Source organism: Adiantum capillus-veneris, chromosome 16 (assembly GCF_014529385.1).
Source record: "Adiantum capillus-veneris isolate H3 chromosome 16, ASM1452938v2, whole genome shotgun sequence".
In the NCBI taxonomy this organism is placed as follows: Eukaryota; Viridiplantae; Streptophyta; class Polypodiopsida; order Polypodiales; family Pteridaceae; genus Adiantum; species Adiantum capillus-veneris.
Window position 1 is genome coordinate 65,169,490 of NC_140946.1, and position 21,615 is coordinate 65,191,104.

General features: G+C 44.4%; 1 protein-coding gene and 1 pseudogene across 3 annotated transcripts in view; one reads left to right on the top strand and one right to left on the bottom strand.

Annotated features, from left to right (window-relative positions):
• The window catches only part of LOC147439188 (Acid phosphatase/vanadium-dependent haloperoxidase-related protein), a 36,986-nt gene that overhangs the window by 7,688 nt on the left and 7,683 nt on the right, over nt 1-21,615 (bottom strand). The window lies entirely within an intron of this gene.
• LOC147439189 (uncharacterized) lies at nt 13,636-14,453 on the top strand (annotated as a pseudogene).

Here is a 21,615-nt window from a genome sequence, read left to right on the forward strand (position 1 = left end):
CACATAAGGATGTGACTAAAATACAAGAAAGCATCACGAATGAAACACTCGAACAATGCGTGCTGACTAATTATTCGAACACATAATACTTCCTATGGGGTTTCTTTGGACCTCGACTTGAGAGCCAAGATCGGTTCTTTGTCATTGATCGAATCTGCAACGAGGTTAGCTTTGCTAGAAAAAGCATCAACCAAACTATCATCCTGGTGAACAATCACATCATCTTTTTGCAAATCATCATGCTTGAAAAATCACATCTTGATCATGCCAATCATTATCATGCAATTCATCATGCTTGTCATTATCAGCCAAATCATCATAGTCATCATTATCATTCAAATCATCATGCTTATCAAAATCATGCAAATCATGTGTGTCATGATTTGAAGAAGAAGAGACTGAGAGAGTCTCCTTTTCCCGAATCTCTTGCAATTGTGCCTGCACTTGAGAAAAGAGTCGCAACATCTCTTTCATATGTCGGACGCTCTGTTCGGCTGCCAAGTGCGCTTGTTCACGCTCACGCTCCAAGTTGACCTTTCTTTCTGCTTCTCTTTCTTATTTTCTTACTTTGGCTTCCAAGCTGGCTTGCTCGCTCGCACGTGCTATGACTGTCATTCTTTCTTAGTACTTACGCTCTATGGCTGCAATTCTTTCTTCGCTTTCTAACTTCCTGTCCATCATCCTCTTTTCGAAAGCCTCCATAGGAGTTAGTGCAATCCTTAGCGTAGATGGGGAAGAGGGAGGGTCGGAAAAAACTCCTGGTGGGGAAAATTCTTCTTCGCCACTCCCATGCTCACCACCTCCATGCAAAGTATCCATTCCGCTTCGGGTGATGACCAGTCTTGGGTTCTTAAGTTCACGAGGAACTTGGGTTCTTGTGGTGCTTGGTTCCTTGAGGTTCTTGAGGGTCTTGAGGTTCTTGAGGTTCTTGAGTTCTTGAGGTCTTTAGGTTCTTGAGGGTCTTGAGGTTCTTCTTTAGCTTGCAATCTATGTTAGAGAAGGATCTTCTCTTACCCGAGCTCTACTCTTCCCTGTGGGGGCACCCCTTAGCGGCCTTGCGCTCACACCAAGGTTGCTTTTTCCCACCTCACGTCGATTGGCCGGCCGCTAAGTGCACGGTCCGCTCTCAATGAGTGAAAAGAGAAACAAGGGGAGGCTGGACAAACCCTTCTTTCTTGGGTTTCTTGTCACTCTTCAAAAACACGATTAGAAATCGACACGCCCAAGTGGACTTGGATTACGTGTGATCGCAACAAGCAAAAAAAATTCTTGTGGTTCTTAAGGTTCTTTCCTTGAGTGATACAGAACACTGCCAAAGCTTTGATACCAATGTAAGATGCAGCGGAAGTGAAAGTTGAACTTTGCTCAAGATGAGTGCTTCGAACTGTGCTCAAGGTTCCTTTTACTTAGGGAAGAGAGAGCCTTCCGTTCCTTTAGTGAGAGAGTGCAAATGATCACAAACAAAGTGAATAAACACTGTGAATGAAGGTACTGACCCTGAAGATAGAGAGAGAAGAATACGACACCAGAATGTTGTCAAACCCTCCTCCAAAGGCCCCACTCTCTACAGTGAGAGCGGTCTACTATTGATTGCACAGATCTCTACAACGCTTTGAACTTGCCAATGATGTCGACGGCGATGAGGACGACGACGAGACGGACTGACATCATAAAATGCTTATGGCTGAAATCTGCAAATCTTTATCTATTGAATTCTGACTCTATGTCGGTGACGATGTCGATGGTGACGATGCGACGACGGCGTGTTGAAAATGCAAATGCTGAAATCTACGTTTTCCGGGCTGAAACTGCAAACTATGCTAGATCTGAACGTGCGGCGAGGATATGCTGCTACAGGAAGGTGAGATCTGCGAGGTTCGGGACTTGTTCTGCTATGTCTAAGTGCTGAAAACTGAAAACGCTAGTCTATGGGCTGATTCTATAGCGAAGGTTTGCAAAAACGCTAAGGGTGTCAGGCTGATGCAAAAACGCTAGGGCTGATCTGGCCTTGCTGTGGAGAATCTACTAACGCTGGGACTTATCCTTGGTCTGCTGTCGCCAGCAATCTGCAAGAGCAAAAACGTTGGCTGTACTGTGGATGCAAAAAGCTAGCCTTGCTGCTATGTTGCCAAAACGCTAGGCCTTGCTGGGGGGGGGGGGGGGGGGACGAGGTGTTTTTGTCCTGCTAAAGGTGCCTGTTGAACCGAAGCTCCTGTTGCCTCTTTTGCTGTGGAATGCTAGCGCTAGGTTTGCTTATATACTTGGCTAGTCGAATTGCCCTACCCAATTTCCAACAAAAGTCACTTAAAAAATAACAAGTGAAAAATGTCAAAAATAGCAAAAATAAGTCTATGCATTGTAAAAATGCTCCTAATGGGTTCTGATGGAAATCTGATGATCATGTTGTGTGCAACAAGAGGATATGCATCTACTCTAGTGTCTAGACATACACGGTCTGCGAACAGACTCACAAAAGTGCCAGATCACTTCCTAAGCTAGGCTAACTTACTGAACTAAACCCATGTAATGAAGTAGCTTGTCCACGTACACATAGGATTAGATGTGCACGTGACATGCGGTGCTTGACTGCTGAAAACTCGAAGCGCTGGTGCAACTTGTTGAAGCCATCGTAGAGAATCTGCAAAACGCTAGGGTTGCTGCATGATCCAAAAACGCTGGGAATCTGCAAGTGCAAAAACACTGGCTGCTCTGCACTCCTGAAAACACTGGGCAAAGTCTTGGCTGAAAACGCTAGGTTTTGTCGCACGGGGGGATCTTGCCGAGAAGGTGCACTGCCGGATGTATGGTCCTTGCTGCCTCTTCTCCCAAAAAGTGCTAGCACTAGGTTTGTTATGTACTTTCTTATCAAAATTGCCCAACCTAGTTCCCAACAAAAGTCACTTAAAAATAATAAGTGAAAATTGGCTAAAATAGGGAAAATAGGTCTATGCATTGTAAAAATGCTCTTGATGGTTTTGATGGTAATCTGATGATCATGTTGTGTGCAACCAGAGGATATGCATCTAATCTAAGTGCCTGGGCATGCACGGTCTACGAACAGACTCACAAAGGTGCCAGAACACTTTCTAATCTAGACTGAATGAACTGGATTGAACCCTTGTCAGAAGTAGCTTGTCCACCTACACATAGGGTACATGAGGTGCAGGTTTCCGACTCTTTCCTCATGGGAGGAGGACTTTAGAGTTGGAAATGATCCAAATGCTAGTGAGTTATGCCTTTACCCTCAGTTTTGATGCATTCTCTTCAAGCGGTCAACAGCAGTAACTTACAAGTTGTGCAATTATGAGTCGGTTGGCTTGAGGAGATTCTTGATAGAGCTTGATTTACTCTCAACTATACTTTCCGAATGTCTTTCGAGAATAGTGGTTGGATGGTATAATAGCCACATATTATTTGACTTCGGAGTTCAATAGCAAACATCCTCGTCCATGAACCCTCTTTACAATTGCAGATTGTCACTCAAGCTTGTCGGTCCGACTTCCCATCCAGGAGCTGCGATTGCATGTTAGAGTTCAAGCATCTATGCCGATTCATCCAGTCGGTCCAACTTTCTCTCAAGGAGAGGTGTTAGGAAGTCAGGGTTATTTTGTGGATGCGCCCAACCAATGTGAGGTAGGTTATTTTGTGGTTGTGCCCAGCCAATGTGAGGTAGGTTTCTCACGACGGTTTGTGTCTAGCCATGTGTAGCTTTGGGTTTCAGTACCTGCAGACTGGGATATTTTTACACGCCTTCCCAGCATGTTTTCCCACTTTCTAGCTGGCCCTTTCCCTATTTTTCCCATTTACCAACTCATGGGGCCCAGTGTAAGGTGCAGCGGAAGTGAATGTTGACTTTGCTCGAGATGAGTGCTCCGAACTGTGCTCAAGGGTTCCTTTTACTTACGGAAGGGAGAGCCTTCCGTTCCTTTAGTGAGAGAGAATGTAATGATCACAAACAAAGTGAATGCAACTGTGAATGAAGGTGTTGAGACTGAGAGAGAGAGAGAGAGAAGAATACAACACCAGACGGTTCTCAAACCCTCTTCCAAGGGCCCCCCTCTCTATGGCGAGAGAGGTCTATGCTATTGATTGCATAAATCTGGTACAATGGTCTAGATGCAATGGACTTGCCGTCGATGTCGACGACATTGATGACGAGGACGAGCACGGGCTGAAATCTAAAAACGCTACAGTTGAACAGCTAAAATCTGCAAAACGCTGATTTTTTGTTGATCTCTGACATTGTGTAGGCGAGGACAGCGATGGCGACAACGCGACGACGATGCGCTGAAAACGCAGATGCTGAAATCTGCCGACAGCGGGCTGAATCTGAAAACGTTGGCTGACTCGACGGTACGACTAGGGTCTGCTGCGGGTAGGCGAGATCTACGAGGCTAATGGCTGAATCTGCGGTGTCTAAGTGCTGAAACTGAAAACGCTGATGTGCTGGGGCTGATCTGACGCCGGAATCTACAAACGCTAGGCTGAATCTGCAAACTAAAACGCCACGCAGATCTGTAGCAAAAACGCTAGGGAATCTGCATTCCAAAAACGCTATCTGCTATGTTGGCTGAAACCGCTAGGGTCTCCTACTCGTCTTCCTGAGAAGGTGCACTGCAAGTTGTTGAAACTTCTTCTGCCAGAAAGTGCTTGCGCAAGGTTTCTTTTATAGTAATTTATCAAATTTTCCCAACTCACTTTTCCAACAAAGTCACTTATTAAATAATAAGTGAAAAATGAGTAAATTGGGAAAATGGGTTCTATGCACTGTAACATGTTTATGATGGGTGATGAATGTCATGCTGATGATCATGTTGTGTGCAACCTGAGGATATGCAACTACTCTTAAGTGCCTAGACATGTACGGCTTGCTCACAGGCTCACAAAGGTGCCAGAACACTTCCTAAGCTGACCTGAACCCTAGACCTGAAGTAGCTTGTCCACATGCACATAGGATTAGATGTGCACGTGACATCCCCTCCTTTTCAAAGTGAAGTACTCGTATCGAGCTGCATGGCTTCCTTGTAGTTTGCCAACAACTCTGGGTAATCTTTGAAAAACTCTTCATCGGCCCACACTGTCTTGTGGGTTCCTCGATCATTGAACTTCAAAAAGTATTGTATGACTTGCTTCTTTGAGCCATGGCAAAACCGATCCAACAACACTTTCTCCGGCTCAATGACTTCAGCTTCATCGATGATCACCGGCTCTTCTTCGGAAATGTCCTTTGGAGGTGTACCCTGAAACACTCTCAACCAAAAAACATGGAAAACGTTGTGCATTGACCATGAGTTAGGAAATTGCAATTTCATCGAAACCTCATCAATCTTTTAATGACAAGAAATGGACCATACATTCTAAAAGACAACTTAGGATATTTCTTTCCAACTTGCTTAAGACGTTGCTTCATGATTCTTAAATAAACCCGATGCCCTTCCTTGATAGAAACATTCTGACGATGCTTGTTAGCCTGCCATGAGTAAGACTCCTGAGCCTTGCTTCGCCAAAGCTTCACACTCTCAGAAATCTCATCCAGCGACTGACTTTCAGCATTGGCATCAGGCATTGGATTGACCAACAAGTCAAAAGTGACTAGAACGGACGTCCAAAAGCTGTCTCATACGGAGTTATACCAATGGCAGAGGAATAAGAGTCATTCAAAATTGCTTGAACCAAAGGAAGATAAAGCTCCCAATAAGACTGCCAATAAGACTACAAATCATGTACATATGACTTCAAAACATCAAAAGCAAACTCATTGTAAATTTCTGTTTTGTAAATTTTTGTTTGACCATCTGACTGTGGATGAAAAGCCACTGAAAAATTCAACTTAGTGTCAAAATTTTCAATGAACGTGCACCAATAATTGAACGTAAAGTTAACATCCCTATCTGAAACAATTGACTTAGGCAAACCACACAGGAGATACCAATGCTTTATGAACAACCGTGCTATATCTTGTGCGGTGACTCTGGCCTTACAAGAAATCAACATGCAAAACTTGCTGAAACGATGGAGTATTGTCAAACGTCGAGTGTTCCTTGAATGCAAACTAGGTGAAAGGTTAGTCACAAATAGAAATATCCGTAAAAGGTCCATTGGGAATACGCAGTGGAAGCAAAAGGCCTTGTTGCTTACCCCGAGGTGCTTTAACTTTTTGACAAATGGTGCACTCTATGATATAACGAAATACATATTTTGCATTTTAGGCCAATAAAAGAATCTTTCTATTTTTCCAGAGTGGTGTTCATTCCCTTGTGCTCACCCAGGAGAGAGTCATGAGCATCGTGCAATATGGTTGTCCTGAGAGAGGGCAACACACATAGACGATGACGAAAATACAACAAACCTTCACGAACGAGATAGTTGCTAGGCCCTTAGGAAGCAAGAGCCTGCAACCATTGCTTACCAAACTCGAAATCTGCATACTGGTTCTTCATGCTGTCGAGAGACACACACTGAAGAGAAACTGTGAATCTTGACTGAAGAGTCAGGATCTGTCCTTTGCAACTTAACGTATCTGCAATAGGGTTAGCTTTACCAGGCACATAATCAAACCTCCAAATTGCTCAAAAAATTGTCTCGTCACCACGAATGATCATGGGAGAGTCACTTTTGGCATTAAGAGTGAGAGTATTGTTCGTCCAATCAATGAGAGGGTTATGCTCACGAAACCATCTAATGCCCAGAATCATATTGTCACAAATCGATGACGTGGCTGCCCAGTGCAACACACACATCCACCCTTTCTGGCATGGGCAGTCCGACTGAAACTGTTGACGTGCTTGCTGCCCTGAAAATGCTGATGTGTCTGGCTGGCCGAAAAATGCGGCGTAATCTCCGAAAATCTGCCACGTGGCCAGGCTATACAGACACCCGCTTTTTGCGACACTTTTGGCAGACAGTTTACGACAGCTTTTGGCAGATTTAGGCTACGCAATGTTTTGCATTATTTTATACAAGTTAGTGAGAGGGAAAAAGAAACTCTCTTTTGCTTTATTTTTCAAAGCTTTTAACTTCAAGCTTTTGGGACAGCTTTTGGGCTTTGCTTTTAGCATCCCTAGTAAACTTTTAAAAGAGTCTTTGGGCTCTCACTTCTCAGAGCATATGGACGAAGAGTCTGAGAGTGAGTCCCGACGACTTACTTGTACTTTGAGTTGCAGATTAATACAAAAAGAAATACCAAAAGGGGTGCCAATCTTTGGCGCCAATATCTCTAGGCACGGAACTCCGACGGGCCATTGTTGAATCGATTGTGAGCTGCGAACTGATTTGAAGTGATCTTTTGTGGTGTCGCGGTAGATTCTCGACTTGGAGTGTCCAAGTCTGTTACAGTGGTATCAGAGCACGGCCAATTTCTCTTCCGCGGGAAATCCGATCCCTTTTTTTTTCCGCATCGACTCTCTTTGCATGCGGAGATGCGGGAAGGGATTACAGCGAAGATTCACACGAGTATGGCCCGCCTCAGCCTACTCAGGCAGAGCGTCAAGAGATGGAGCGTCGACAAATGATCGACGATGCAACAAAGATGATGCTCAATTTTCGAAGGACCCGAAATTGGCAAAATATATGAGCCAGCCTTCTTTCGATGAGGTGCACACGCAATGGCAGAAGACCACAAAACCACCCCGCAAACCCGCTCTCAAGAAATGGTTAGGCCAAAAGGCATCACCAAAAACTCAAATAACCCAAAAGTCATCCGAAAAGCTGTCTTGTAGACGTCTCCCGGCGCTATTCGGATCTAATGATATCCACTCTTCAAATCAATCCTGCTAAAACACGAGGATCTCTGTAATATGTCGAGTATATCATCGATCCTAGGAATTGAAAATCTGTTCTTGATGGTGATTTTGTTGAGAGCTCTATAATCGATGCACATTCTCCAAAATCTGTCTTTCTTCAAAACCAACAACACTGGAGAGCAATATGGTGAAGTACTAGGCTGGACAAGACCCTTTTCTAAGAGGTCTTTCACGTGGTTCATAATCTCTTCGTTCTGGGCTTGGATCACACGATAAGGTGGCCGGTTCTGTGGTGTGCTTCTTGGTATCATATCAATAGCATGATCCTCAGGACGAGCAGGTAGTAACTCGCCTGACAGGCCCCCTGGAAAAGCAATCGGCATGAGGGTGGAGAAAAATCTTGGCATTCTTTTGTTCAAGTCAAAACATATTCGACCTTCATCCATCATTCAGTTCTCTCCCAAAAAAAATGAGTAAAGAAACTAAAGTTCATCAAGTACAATCTCTGAGCCCTTCATTTGTCAAAGTCGCTTTCTCGGCCCAATAGTCAACCACGGCGTTGTTGTCGTGGTACCAAGGGATTTCAGTAGAACGTCACAACCTTCCAAGGCAAATACATAAAACTCCTCGAGCCCTAAACACCCCTGTCACTGCAAACAAAGTTTGCCAATGCTCGGTGTAATGGCAACATCCCGTCCGGGCGCCACTCGAACTACCTCCGCCTGTGGCCTTAGCCTATCGGACGTAATTCCAAATCGAGCCGCCAATTCCAAGTGAAAAGAAGTTAGCCTTGGCTTCTTCAAGAGAGCTTCCTAGTCATTCACTTTGCCCCAAAAGCGGCAAAGTTGTACTTTCATTCATTTGATTTGGTTCAGGCCCCACGCAATGTGGTACCAGTTCTTCTTTTTATCTGCCTTTTCTTCCACGTCTCTCAGCTGCTTTAGAACTTTCTAGCCTTTCTTCATCCTGTTTATTCGGTGCCTTGTTAGGATACTTCACGGAGACATGCCCAGTTTCCCCGCATTCAAAGCACTTCCTCTCCTTTATGTAGCGAGCTCTCTCCTAAGGAGTAAGCTTGGGTTGTGCATCCTTCTTTTCTGGATTGCTCTTTCTCTTTCTACTTTCATTTGTCGAAGTCTGTTCAGCTCTTTGTGTCATGATCTCATCGGTGAGGTAAGTCAGACTGCCAGAGTGGATGGCAAAACCCCGTTTCGCATATCTCATCAACTCCGGAATAGAAGCTGACTTCTATTCCAAGCAGTGATCTCGGATCTCTGTAGGTAGACCCAAGGTAAACAGCTCAATCTGTTCTTTGTACGAGATCTTCTTAAATGAAGAGGCGGGTAGAAAAGAGCTCCAGAATCTCTTGCAATAAGCATCCACTATATCCTTCTTGGTCATCCGAAGATGGTTCCAAGCAGTTCGTATATCACGTTCATACTCTCGAGTCAGCCAAGAAGAAATAAAAAGCCTCTTGAATTTCAGCCACTTAACAGGCGCGGTCTTGCTTAATAGAAGCGTGGACCACCAAGTTCGAGCATTCCCCTTAAAGTAAGAGGCAGCTCTCCGAATCTTAGAGTGCTTTGAGTAGCGTCCTCCCGCGAAAGCGAGTTGTACAAAAGACAAAGCCTTCGAAGCATCTCTGTAACCAGAAAAAGTGTCAGTTTTAATTGACTGTCCACCTTCCTTAAACTCTCAAACTTTCTTGCTTTTGTCTTCCAGAAAGTCCTACTGGTTGGCTTTATAAAAATTCTTCTTATTTGCATAAAAGTTGCTGTCGTTAGAGGCTGAACTGTCTGTAGACGAGTCCTCTATAGAACTGTCACTCACGGGGCGAGATTTAGACTTCTTTGTCTTTTTCTTGCCCTTTCTGGAGCGTTGCTTTTTGCTTCGCTTTTTGTCTTTTCGGTCTTCTTCGCTCGAGTCAGATTAGCTAGAAGAACTATCAGAAGAAGAAGAAGAAGAAGAAGAAGAACTGGGTACTCCTTCAAATCGAACACGCTTCTTCTGCTTTCTTGCCTTTTCAAATGTGAATTGACGACCCAAATAACCCGAGAAGTCAGTGCCTTTCTTCTGCTTTTTATCGTGCTTTTTAGCTTTGTTCTGCGCGTCACAAAGCTGAGCAATTCGTGCATCAACCACCTCTTCTAATTCCTTCTCTGTATATTTCTTGTGAGCAAAAGGTTTCTTGAGAGCGGGATTTGGAGATGGTGTTGTGGTTTTCTGCCACTGCGCGTGCACTTCCTAAAAAGAAGTCTCGCTCATATATTTTGCAAATTTTGAGTCCTTTGCAAAATTTAGCATCATCTTTGTTGCATCGCCGATCAATTGACGACGCTCCATCTCTCGAAGCTCCGCCTGAGTAGGCGGAGGCGGGCCATACTCCTTGTCGGAATCTTCGTTGTCATCCCTTCCCGCATCTCCGAATGCAGAGGGAGTTGACTGATCTTTGCCTGAAGCCATAGGTGCCGCGGAAAAAAATTTGGGATCGGATTTCCCGTAGAAGAGAAATCGGTCGTGCTCTGATACCACTGTAACAGACTTGGACACTCCAAATCAAGAATCTACCGCGACAGCACCAAATAACCACTTCAAAACAATTCACAGTTCACAATTTTATTCGACACTGGCCGGGCGGAGATCCGTGCCTAGAGATATTCACCATAGTAACAGGGAATGGCCGTTTTCAAGTCTCCGTTCCCCGTTCCCATTCTAAGTTCCCGTTCTGAATCCCCGTTCCGTGTTTCAAACGTGAGTATCCATAACAGGGAATGGCATTTTGTGGCAGTTGCCGTTCCGCGTTCCCCGTTCCTGGTAACTATGATATTGACCCCAAAGACTGGCGCCCCTTTCGGTATTTCTTTTTGTAATGATCTGAGTTCAAAGTACAAGAGTGCGGGCAGGCGCTCACACTCAGACTCTGCGTCCAGATGCTCTAAGTTGTGAGACCCTGCCTGCTTATTTAAAGAGTACAAGGGATGCTAAAAGCAAAGCCCCAAAAGCTGTCCCAAAAGCTTCAAATGAAAAGCACTTGAAAATAGAGCAAAAGGCTCTTTCTCTCTCTCTTTATGCTTTAATGAAAATAAAGCAAGAGGCTTTCTCTCTCTCTAGCTGCATTGCGTAGAAAAAGCAATGATCAAAAGCTGACGCAATTCACGCCATAAAACGCGGAATCCGTACAGCTGCCACGTGTCAACCCTTTCAACAAATTAGGGTTTTTCATTTTCAACAGTTAGGGTTAGGGTTTCCTGCTGAGTAGGGTTTTTGCTTTTTAGCATTTAGGGTTAGGGTTTCCTACAGAGCAAGCAGCCACGTCATCACTTTGTGACACCTTTCGGTGTTTATTTTAATGTTTTGAGCAATGTTACCAATGCCCGCAGATCCTCTTTGCCCTATAGCTCGTCAAACTCAGCTACAAAGTGGCCCGTGGGGTCTTATTTAAAGGCCCTGAGGGCTCTCAAAGCAGTTACATGAAAATCTTTAAACTCAAAAAGCAATAGATCCCAAAAGCTGCTAGCACTAATTGCGGAATTTTCATACAATCCTGTAAAACGCGGAGCGTCCATACGGCCTACCACGTCAGCCAGCACGATTTACGGAGCGTCCGTACAGCCGCTACATCAACAGGTTCCACGCGACTTTCTCTCTCTTTGTTTCACTAGTGTCCCTAGTGCCCAATCGGACGGGACCCTATAACTTATAACTTTGGGTCTGATCTATTTGGTATGCTACGTCATCATTTTGTGACATTACCCCCTCTTGAAAGAATTGTACTCGCCCTCGATTACGCCTGCAAAAACAGATAGAGGTCATAAACCACTTCAATAGACACTGACTCTAAGTACCGATGCACTAGACGACACAAATCTAGCACTTGCACAAAGACGACTCCATAGCAGCTACGAGACGAGACGGGACGTTTAATATGCGTACTAGACGTATTTTTGAGAATCAAAAATAAAATACGTCAACTTTTTAAGAAATGATACTTTAATAAGAACAAATGAAACAGTTCATGGACCTCCTCAATGACTCTTGAATATTTAGCCATAGCATACATAAACAAGCACCAGAAAGCTCTAAAACGCAATTGATCAATTAGAAAAAAACATACATTTTGAGCAAAAAAAATTAGAATAGAAAATGTTATGAAACGTATTGTATGTTTCAATACGGGACGTCACGTATTCTAAATAAAATACGTGTATTTTAGTTGTTATGGATGACTCAGTCAGTGCACATTCAGATCATATCCAAATCAAATCACATAAAATTTCATCCAGATCTAATACCATGATTCCTAGCAAAGTATTTAGAAATCACATATAGATCCACACCACACCTTACTAATGTAGGATTAATTAATTCTTATTGCGATCATGTCTATAGAATCTCAAGACCGAAATGCTGCAGTCATTTCGTCGTTCAATCCTGCACTCAAACAAAATGACATGAGAGAGTACACATCAATAAAATTCAATTTTGAAAATTCCCATTTCTAATTTCCTTATTTAAAAAGTCATACAGCAAAATACTGTCAGCACATCAATTTCCCTGAAATCCAAAGGAAAATCAATGACTTTATTCCATCTAGGTAATCTGTGACAAAGGAGCCGAGTGACTCCCCTCTCGTGTAATCCCGTTGGTACAGCTGAAGATGCTAGGCTCATGGAAATGCAAGGAGCAGGTGCACGAAGCTTTGCAGGAGGATATCTGAATACTTGGGCACGTACTAGATGAAGCCTGGAACAAGTGCTACATGATGTGTATGCTAAATGTGGCTCTAAGTTGGTTGAATGCTGTTCTGAAGCTTTGCCAGGATGGGAGGCTTCAAAGTGTTGAAGCTCGATGAAAATCGTCGCGAAATGCGGTTGGGATGTGTATGCCAAAAGTGGTTTTTAGCAGAACAAAGGCCATGATATGTATGTTAGTACTTGCGCTATTTGGGTGAGTTTCGAGATTTGAGGATACTCGGAGATCGGTGGATGTTAAACTTTCAATTGACACTTGTGACAAGCGATTGCGGCTTGAAGTTACTAGAGATCTTGAGGTCATAGGCACAAAAAATGGTTCTTTTTGTGGAGTTTTATGGCATACAGAGCTCGAAATTCATGGTCGGTCCTACCTATGATCATTGGCTTGACTTAAAACAGCGATGGTCCTTTTCCAGCCGCATGAAACGGAGCTAGGCATGAAGTTTTGGTGGAGCTCGAAAATTGAACGGTGTGCAGACGAGAAAAAGAGTTATAAGTCTTTTCAACCATCGGCAGTGGGAGGCGTGTGAAGTGGAAGTTTTTTAAAAGTAAAGCTTAAAATTAACAGGAAAAAAAAAACAAGCATTTGCATGCAGGATGACGCCACTGCAGGTAGCAGGAAAGGAGGCCGAGTATAGAAGAGGTTGTCATCTGCCCGGCATGCCAGAGGAAGTAGTGCCATCTGGGAGAAGAGCATGGCAGCCAGGTGGAAGTGTAGAGATTAGAAGTGGCTGCCATCTGCCCGGCATGCTAGAGGAAGTGGCGCCATCTGGGAGGAGAGCATGGCAGCCAGGTGGAGGGATAGCAGATAGCGGGTGGCCGAGAGTGTAAAGAGGAGGGATGTGAGCAGGAAGAGCGCCATCTGTATAGCTCCATGATCGGGGAGGATGGGAGAATATCACCTGATGTGCTTGACCAAGTGACTTCCGAAAAGCAAGCAGTTGAGAAGATAGTTGAAGTGCCAAAGCCGGTGGGTTTTGTGGAGAAAGCCGAGGTGTATTCGAGCTATAGCAGTGCCTTGGATACGAACAGCACATGTCAATAAGGTGGCCAAAGAGCAACAGATTGCAGGTGAAGAGACATTTTGTGCGGACCAGGGGGTTGGGCAACCCTCTTTCTTGCCTTGTGATGGTAAGGCCATGTTGACTGAAGAAGAGTGCTTCGATGAAGAACACTGGGGATTCGATGATCCAGTGGTCGATGTAGATGACGAGTCGCAGGTTTTGGTTGCTAAAGCTATGGCGAGAATACAAGGTATGCAAGGCTTTCCGCCTTTTCCAGTGCTGTTTGAAGGGACTACAGGTGAAGGTATGCCGGTTGGAGGATCAATTACCGCAGATGGATGCCATGCTGTTGACGGATATGTTGTTGAAGGTTGCTATGCAAGCGTCTCTATGCCGATTGCTACAGGTTATCTTGTTTGAAGACAATCATGCTATGGCGAGCTCTCTAGCTGATGGCTGGGAAACAGATGATGTGAAAGGTTTGCAAGGTGTAAAGGCTTGTTTTATGTGTAAAGAAGGTTCATGTGTACAGTTTTTTGAAGGGTTATGCTGTCAAGAGCTACATACATGGATGGCTTACAGGTTTACAAGTGCAACGCTGGGGTGGTTTGTATTCAATTTTACAGACGGATGGTGATGATCAATGACATATTTGTGATCCAAGTGGAGTTTACACTATGCTTGGGAAAGCTCGGGGCTTTCCATTTGATCCAGGGGGTTTATGCGGCTGATGAAATCTCCCTCTATCTATCTATACAGTTCTACATACTACATATAGCTTCTTATTATGCAATCATGTTCTCGCTTCTTATGCAATTTTCTAATATCTAAATAATGCTATGGTTGAGCATGAATGCTCAACGAGGGGTTGGGCAATGATGGTACAGCTGAAGATGGTCGGCTCATGGAAATGCCACGAGCAGGTGCATGAAGCTTTGCAGGAGGATATCTGAATACTTGAGCACGTACTAGATGCAGCCTGGAACAAGTGCTACATGATGTGTATGCTAAATGTGGCTCTAAGTTGGTCGAATGCTGTTCCGAAGCTTTGCCAGGATGGGAAGCTTCAAAGTGTTGAAGCTCGATGGAAATCGTCGCCAAATGTGGTTGGGATGTGTATGACAAATGTGGTTTTTAGCACACCAAAGGCCATGATATGTATGTTAGTACTTGCGCTATTTGGGTGAGTTTCGAGATTTGAGGATACTTGTGTTGGGTTAAAGGCCTAAATAACCCCTTTTTGTACATTTTTATACGTTGTCCAGGTTCATATTGAACCTGGACACATTTTTTGTTGTTGGATTAAAAGCCTAAATAACCCTTTTTTGTACATTTTTATACTTTGTCCAGGTTCATATTGAACCTGGACATATTGAACCTGGACACATTTTTTAAAGGTCACTTATAATAAAAGTGGGAAAACCCAAAACTCACTTATTGAGTTTTCCCCAAAAACGTGAGCTCTCTCTCTATCTCCCTCTTCGTTCTGCTAGCGCTTCCCTTCTGCAACACAGTGCCTCCGCTTCAAGCCTCAGGCTTGCACATCTTCGCGTGCTCTATCACTTGCACACACCGTCGCGCGCTCATCAACTGGTATCAGAGCCAGATTAGGGTTTCAGAAGCTTTGCGCAGGTGACTGGACAGCAGGCAAAAGGCTTCTCTAACGTCAAATTTCCGCTTTGCCAAGATTCGACATGTATCGACTAACAACTCCCACTGCATAAGCAATGTCGGGACGAGTGGCAACCATAGCATACATAAGAGAACCACAAGCTGATGCATAAGGGATTCCCTTCATTGCTTTCAATGTTACCTCATCCATTGGGCAATCTGCTTTGCTAAGCTTAGTGTATGGAGGTAAAGGTACTCCAAGAGGCTTAGCATCAGCCATATTAAACCTATCACTTTTTATGTACCTTTCTTGAGATAAAAACAGCAATTTCAGCTTTCTATCTCTTAATACGCATGCCCAAAATATACTCTGCATCACCAAATCCTTCATAGCAAATGTTGAATTTAGCTTACGTTTCAGAGCATCAAGACTAATCTTATGTTTCTCGGCAAGCAGCATGTCATCAACATAGAGAACAAGTATGATGGGACTACCATCTTCATCCCTTTTCGTATACAAACAATGATCTGCATGGCGGCGTTTAAAGCCTTGAGACAGCATAAAAGTGTCAAAATTTTTATCTGCATGGCTGCGTTTAAAGCCTTGAGACAGCATAAAAGTGTCAAAACTTCTTATACCACTGCCGTGATGATTGTCTAAAACCATACAGAGCCCTTTTCAGTTTGCATACAAGTTCCTCACGTGTAGGAACTACAAAACCTTCCGGTTGTTTCATGTATATGTCCTCTTCAATGTCACCGTGCAAAAACGTTGTCTTTACATCCATTTGATTCAATTCCAAATCAAGCACCGCAACGAGAGCAAAAAGAACACATAAAGTTGTAAGAAAATAAATTCCTTTCTGTGCATATCCTTTTGCAACCAATCTTGCCTTGTACTTGGGTTTTTCATCCACAATCTTAATCTTGTATACCCATTTGTTAGGAAGAGTCTTTCTCCCTTTAGGCAATGGCACAAGATCGCAAGTATCATTTGCATACAAGGATTTCATTTCCTCTTGCATTGCAAGCTCCCACTTACTGCTTGACTCACATGTCTTTGCCTCTTTATACGTGAGAGGCTCTCCCTCATCTGTCAACATAACATGATGCAAAGAGGGCTCAAAGCGCTGTATCAACCTTCTGACACGAGTAGACCTGCGTACCCAATGATCTACGTTCTCAGGCACAAGTTCTACATCAGGAGGCAACTCATTTTCAGCATGCTCATGCTGCTGAAAATCATTTTCAGCCATGACAGGTGGCTGTCCATCCTCATTTGGAGCATCTAAATCATGTCCTACCTCTTCTGGCTCAAGGTTAACCGGCTGATTATCAATTTCAGCTTGCGGTAATGCATCCTGAGGCTCTTTTTCAACATCAATAGGTGGCAAGAGAAGCTGAAATTTGACCAATTTCTTGTCAATTTCAGAAGATGTAGCATTTTTCAGCAATTTAGCCTCATTGAACACAACATCTCGGCTGCGTACTACCCTCTTAAACTGAGGCAACCATATCCTGTAGCCCATTTCACCCTCTTCCCCATAACCTAGGAAGAGTCCTTGGATGGACTTGGCATCTAGCTTTATCCTCAGGTCATTACGAACATGGACAAAAGCCTCGCAGCCAAACACTCTCAAATGATCATAAGAGGCAGGTTTGCCAGACCAAACCTCCTCTGGAATGTCATTTTTCAGAGTACTGTTAGGAGAGCGATTGCATACATGAACTGCAGTTTTCAAAGCCTCTCCCCAAAACCCATGAGATTAGCCGTGGACAACATGCAACGCACTCTCTCACATAAAGTACGGTTAACCCTCTCAGCCACACCATTAGAAGATGGATTATAAGGGGCTGTCAACTCCCTTTTAATCCCATATTCTTAGCAATAATGCTGAAATTCAGCAGACGTGTACTCCCCCCCATTGTCAGATCTCAGACATTTAAGCTTACTACCATTTTGCGTGGTCACAAAAGCATGAAACCTCTTAAATGCATTAAATGCCTCACTCTTATTCTTTAACAAATATGCCCAGCCTTTCCTAGTGCAATCATCAATGAATGTAACAAAGTATAATGCACCACCAAAAGACTTAATAGGCATTGTACATACATCGGAGTGAATTAAATCAAGAGCATTAGCTTTGCACGAGACACCAGAATAATAAGAAGACTTCTTTTGTTTACCATACAAACAGTCATTACAGAAATCTAACTTGGTGCCCTTTACATCAACCCTCTTCAAAGAGGAGAGCACATCAAGTCCCTTCTGGCTCATATGGCCAAGTCTTTTGTCCCACAACTCCAAATGAGAAGCAACTTCAGCCACTGCAAGAAACTTGCCAGGCAAAGCTTTGCCATGTAAATAATACAATGTACCACTCTTGCATCCCTTGACAATGAGCATTAATCCCTTAAGCAACTTCCATGAACCCCCAGCAAAAATGGTTGTATAACCCTGTGCATCCATCTGGCCAACAGACAATAGACTCTTCTTGACGCCTGGTACATACCTGACATCTTTAAGCATAAACTCTTGGCCATTGTTTAATGCAAAGCGCACAATGCCCATTCCTTCAATGTCACAAGCATGGTTATCCCCAAGGTAAACCTTGCCATACTTGCCTGCATGATAAGAAGCAAAACACTCCACAAATGGAGTCACATGAAATGAGGCACCCGAGTCTACTATCCAAAACTGTGTAAGGCCATCATTTGCACTTAGCAATGCATCAATGACATCTCTACGTGAGATAAGCATGTCTTCTGCATTTGCTACAACAAAATCTGAGGGGCATGAAGCTGCAACCAAGATCTCTTCACTATCGGATAACTCTGTGATAACCACACTAGAGGATACATTTGACAATCTCCGAATCCTTGGAGGAGGTACCTGCTGATTTTTCCCCTTTCTTATCCTCTGTCTTCTTCTTCTCCTATGATTCCTTCTTTCTTTCCTGCTCTTTCTTGAAATACCTGCAATCTGGCTTCTTATGGCCTTTTCTGCCACACTGATAACAAGTCACATCCTTATCCCTAGACTTGCTTTTGCTCCTGTTTTGAGTCTTGGTACCCGTATTTTGCTTTTGACTTCTGCCTCTCGCATTGTAAGCAAAACTGCCACCTTCCCCACCACTAGACTTGCGTCTAATTTCCTCATTTAAGATGGAGCCTTGCACTCCATCATATGCGAGGTTGGGGCTATTACTCAAAGAAACCACAAGCATTTCCCAAGAGTCTGGCAAAGTCATCAACAAAAATATGGCTTTCAACTTGCCATCAAAAGGTTGAAGCCCAGTATCCTGTAGCTGACTCATAACACTGGTGAAAGCACTTAAGTGCTCAGAAGCCGACTTGGCTTCGTCAAGCATCATGTTCACCAGTTTGCGCATCAAATGCACCTGATTCACAGGGGTGGCATTCTCATAAGTGGCCTTCAACTTATGCCAAATTGCATGTGCACTGTCCAAGCCCTTTATGTCCACCAGAATGTCATCGGTCACAGTCATTTTGATGTAGGCCTTTGCCCTCTTGTTGAGCTTGGCCCAATCCATATCCGGCATATCCTCAGGCTTTTCAGCCAAAAGGGCGTCCTCACAATCCTTGAGGAACAAAATCCCCTGCATCTTGTCCTGCCATAGGTCGAAACCTGTACCGTCAAATCGCTTGATTTCCATCAAGCTCTTGGCATCAAACGACGAGAAAGTAGAGGCCATTTGCACGGATAAAAATGCAGCAGAAAGTGTCTACACAAAATCTGAAAATTTCCAGTGATCACAATGTACCGCACGTTGCATACAATGTGCTGAAAATTTCAGCAATTAACAAGTATCCCCAATGCGTACTTGCATAAACCCACAAAAGGCGTACATACACCTTAATTTGTGTACATAAAAACAGTCCAATTCTGAATTTTCTGCAAATTTACTGTTTTGGCACATCAATTTGCATCAAATAGACCTGTTTTGAGTGGGAAAAGCAAGGGGCATTCACGGGAATCGATTTAGAACACCTGCTTTTTGCTGTTTTGACCTGTAATTTTCTGGTTTTTACCTGTTTTGACCTAATTTCAGCCTGTTTTAGGCTGTTTTGGGAACCCTAATCACCCTAGGTGACACCGGAAGCAAGGGGCTTCGCTTCAAGCCTCAAGGCCTGCACATCTTCGCGTGCTCTATCACTTGCACACACCGCCGCGCGCTCATCAACTTGGAGATCGGTGGATGTTAAACTTTCAATTGAAACTTGTGACAAGCGATTGCGGCTTGAAGTTACTAGAGATCTTGAGGTCATCGGCACAAAAAATGGTTCTTTTTGTGGAGTTTTATGGCATACAGAGCTCGAAGCTCATGGTCGGTCCTACCTATGATCATCAACTTGACTTAAAACAACGATGGTCCTTTTCCAGCCGTATGAAAGGGAGCTAGGCATGAAGTTTTGGTGGAGCTCGGAAATTGAACGATGTGCAGACGAGAAAAAGACTTATAAGTCTTTTCCACCATCGACAGTGGGAGACGTGTGAAGTGGAACTAAGCAAGTTTTTTTTTTAAAGTAAAGCTTAAAATTAACAGGAAAAAAAAAAACGAGCATTTGCATGCAGGATGACGCCACTGCAGGTAGCAAGAAAGGAGGCCGAGTATAGAAGAGGTTGTCATCTGCCCGGCATGCCAGAGGAAGTAGTGCCATCTGGGAGAAGAGCATGGCAGCCAGGTGGAGGGGTAGCAGATAGCGGGTGGCAGAGAGTGGTAAGAGGAGGGCTGTGAGCAGGAAGAGCGCCATCTATATGGCTGCATCGTCGGGGAGGATGGAAGAGCAGGTGACATGGGCCGTGAGCAGGTGCAAGGAGGAGAAGGGCCGTTAGAGGTGGGACTGGCCAGTAGTCGACGAGGGGCTGCAAAACTGGAGGAGAAGGCCGAGGGGTAGCCCATTTGAGTGGAGCTCGGTGGTGAGCAAGAGGGGGCGCCATTTGTGGAGTGTCGAAACTGCATGAGAAGAGGAAGGTCAGTTTGCATGGGGAGAACCATGAGCTAAGCTTGGCGGGAGCAAGTCAGGGCTGCAGTGCAGCGCCATCAGAGAGGAAAGGAGCAACCAGCAGAGGACGAGCTACCGCCTGCAATAGAAGAGGGACGAGAGCCAAACTGAGTGGAGGAAGCAGATGTTGGGGTATAAAGCCCAATGTGGTCGCCCAAGTAGGTGGGCGGGCCGCCAGGTATGTACACATATTCTTTTGTAAAAACCTAATAAGAACTCACTATGCTCTACACATTACAGTAGAGCGAGTTCACCATATCGTCGTGCTCTTCTTCTCGCACTCTCTCTCGCGTCGCACTTCCGCTCGTACTCCTTCAACTGGTATCAGAGCTCAAATCGAGACTCGGGGCAGCACTGCAGCAGGCTAGAGTCACCAACTCAGATTGGAGTGAAATTCGACAGGCGAAGACACGGCCCCAAATCTCGTGGGCAAGCCCGAAGGGCTTGGTGTTGTCAGAATTTCATTCTGAGGTCATCTCGGCCACCGTTCGGCTTCGACAAAGGTCTGCGCAGGCCATTTTCGACTACGTGGTCTCGACGGCTGCAAATCCGACTCTGCAAATTTGGGGTTTTCGGCCTACGACTGCAGGTGCTGAGGATATCGACACTCCCAGAGTGTTGATTTGTGGCTGTCTACACATCGAAGGACGGCTCACAGTTCTTGTAGGCGTGTCACATACGACACGGGCACATCTACACACAGACTGTAGGCGACATCCACTAGTTCATCAGGTAGCTTGTGTTTGCTGCTTGATATTCCAGATTTCATCCTGACATTGCAGGTACTTCCACATGGGATGTATTGTCAGAGATGATGTATGTCTGTTGAGGGTTTGCTGGCTGTGAGTCACGCAGCAAACAACCGCCGCAGCGGTTACAGCATACAGTGGGAAATTTGTTGATGTATGACTTTGTGGGAAGTCTATGTACTGTCAGATTTACTGCAGCCTTTGTTGAGAGTCGAGTGAGGTTTTATTGAGCTGGGGGATTCTCGAATGTTGAGATCCTTTCGGTGATACAGGTCTTGGAGCGATCCCTCGAGCACCCTTAGATAGGTAGCTAGGATGTATTGACTGTGAGTTAGACAGTTGGGATTGCATCTTTGCTTTACTGCTGTTGAGGCATTGTCACAGTCTATGCTTACAGGACAGTGACAGGACAATGAGAGACAGTACAGGTGCAGGACAGGTTTACCCTCAGCTTACAATGTCAGAGAGACTGTTTTTTGAGCTGTTTTTTGGTCTGTTTTTAGTACACCAGAGCCATTTTACAAAGGAGACTCTGCCAAAATTTCTGCAGAATCTGAAGCTTTCTTGGTTCATTTGACAGGTTGATATTGGTTCAAAGGTCAGTTTACAGGGGAAACTCTACCGAATTTTTCCCAGAAAAGTAAACTATTGTGAAGCGTAGCTATGGCTGGATCACAAGACACTGCTCTTTACAATATCAACAAGCTGGGTGGAACCAATTTCCCAT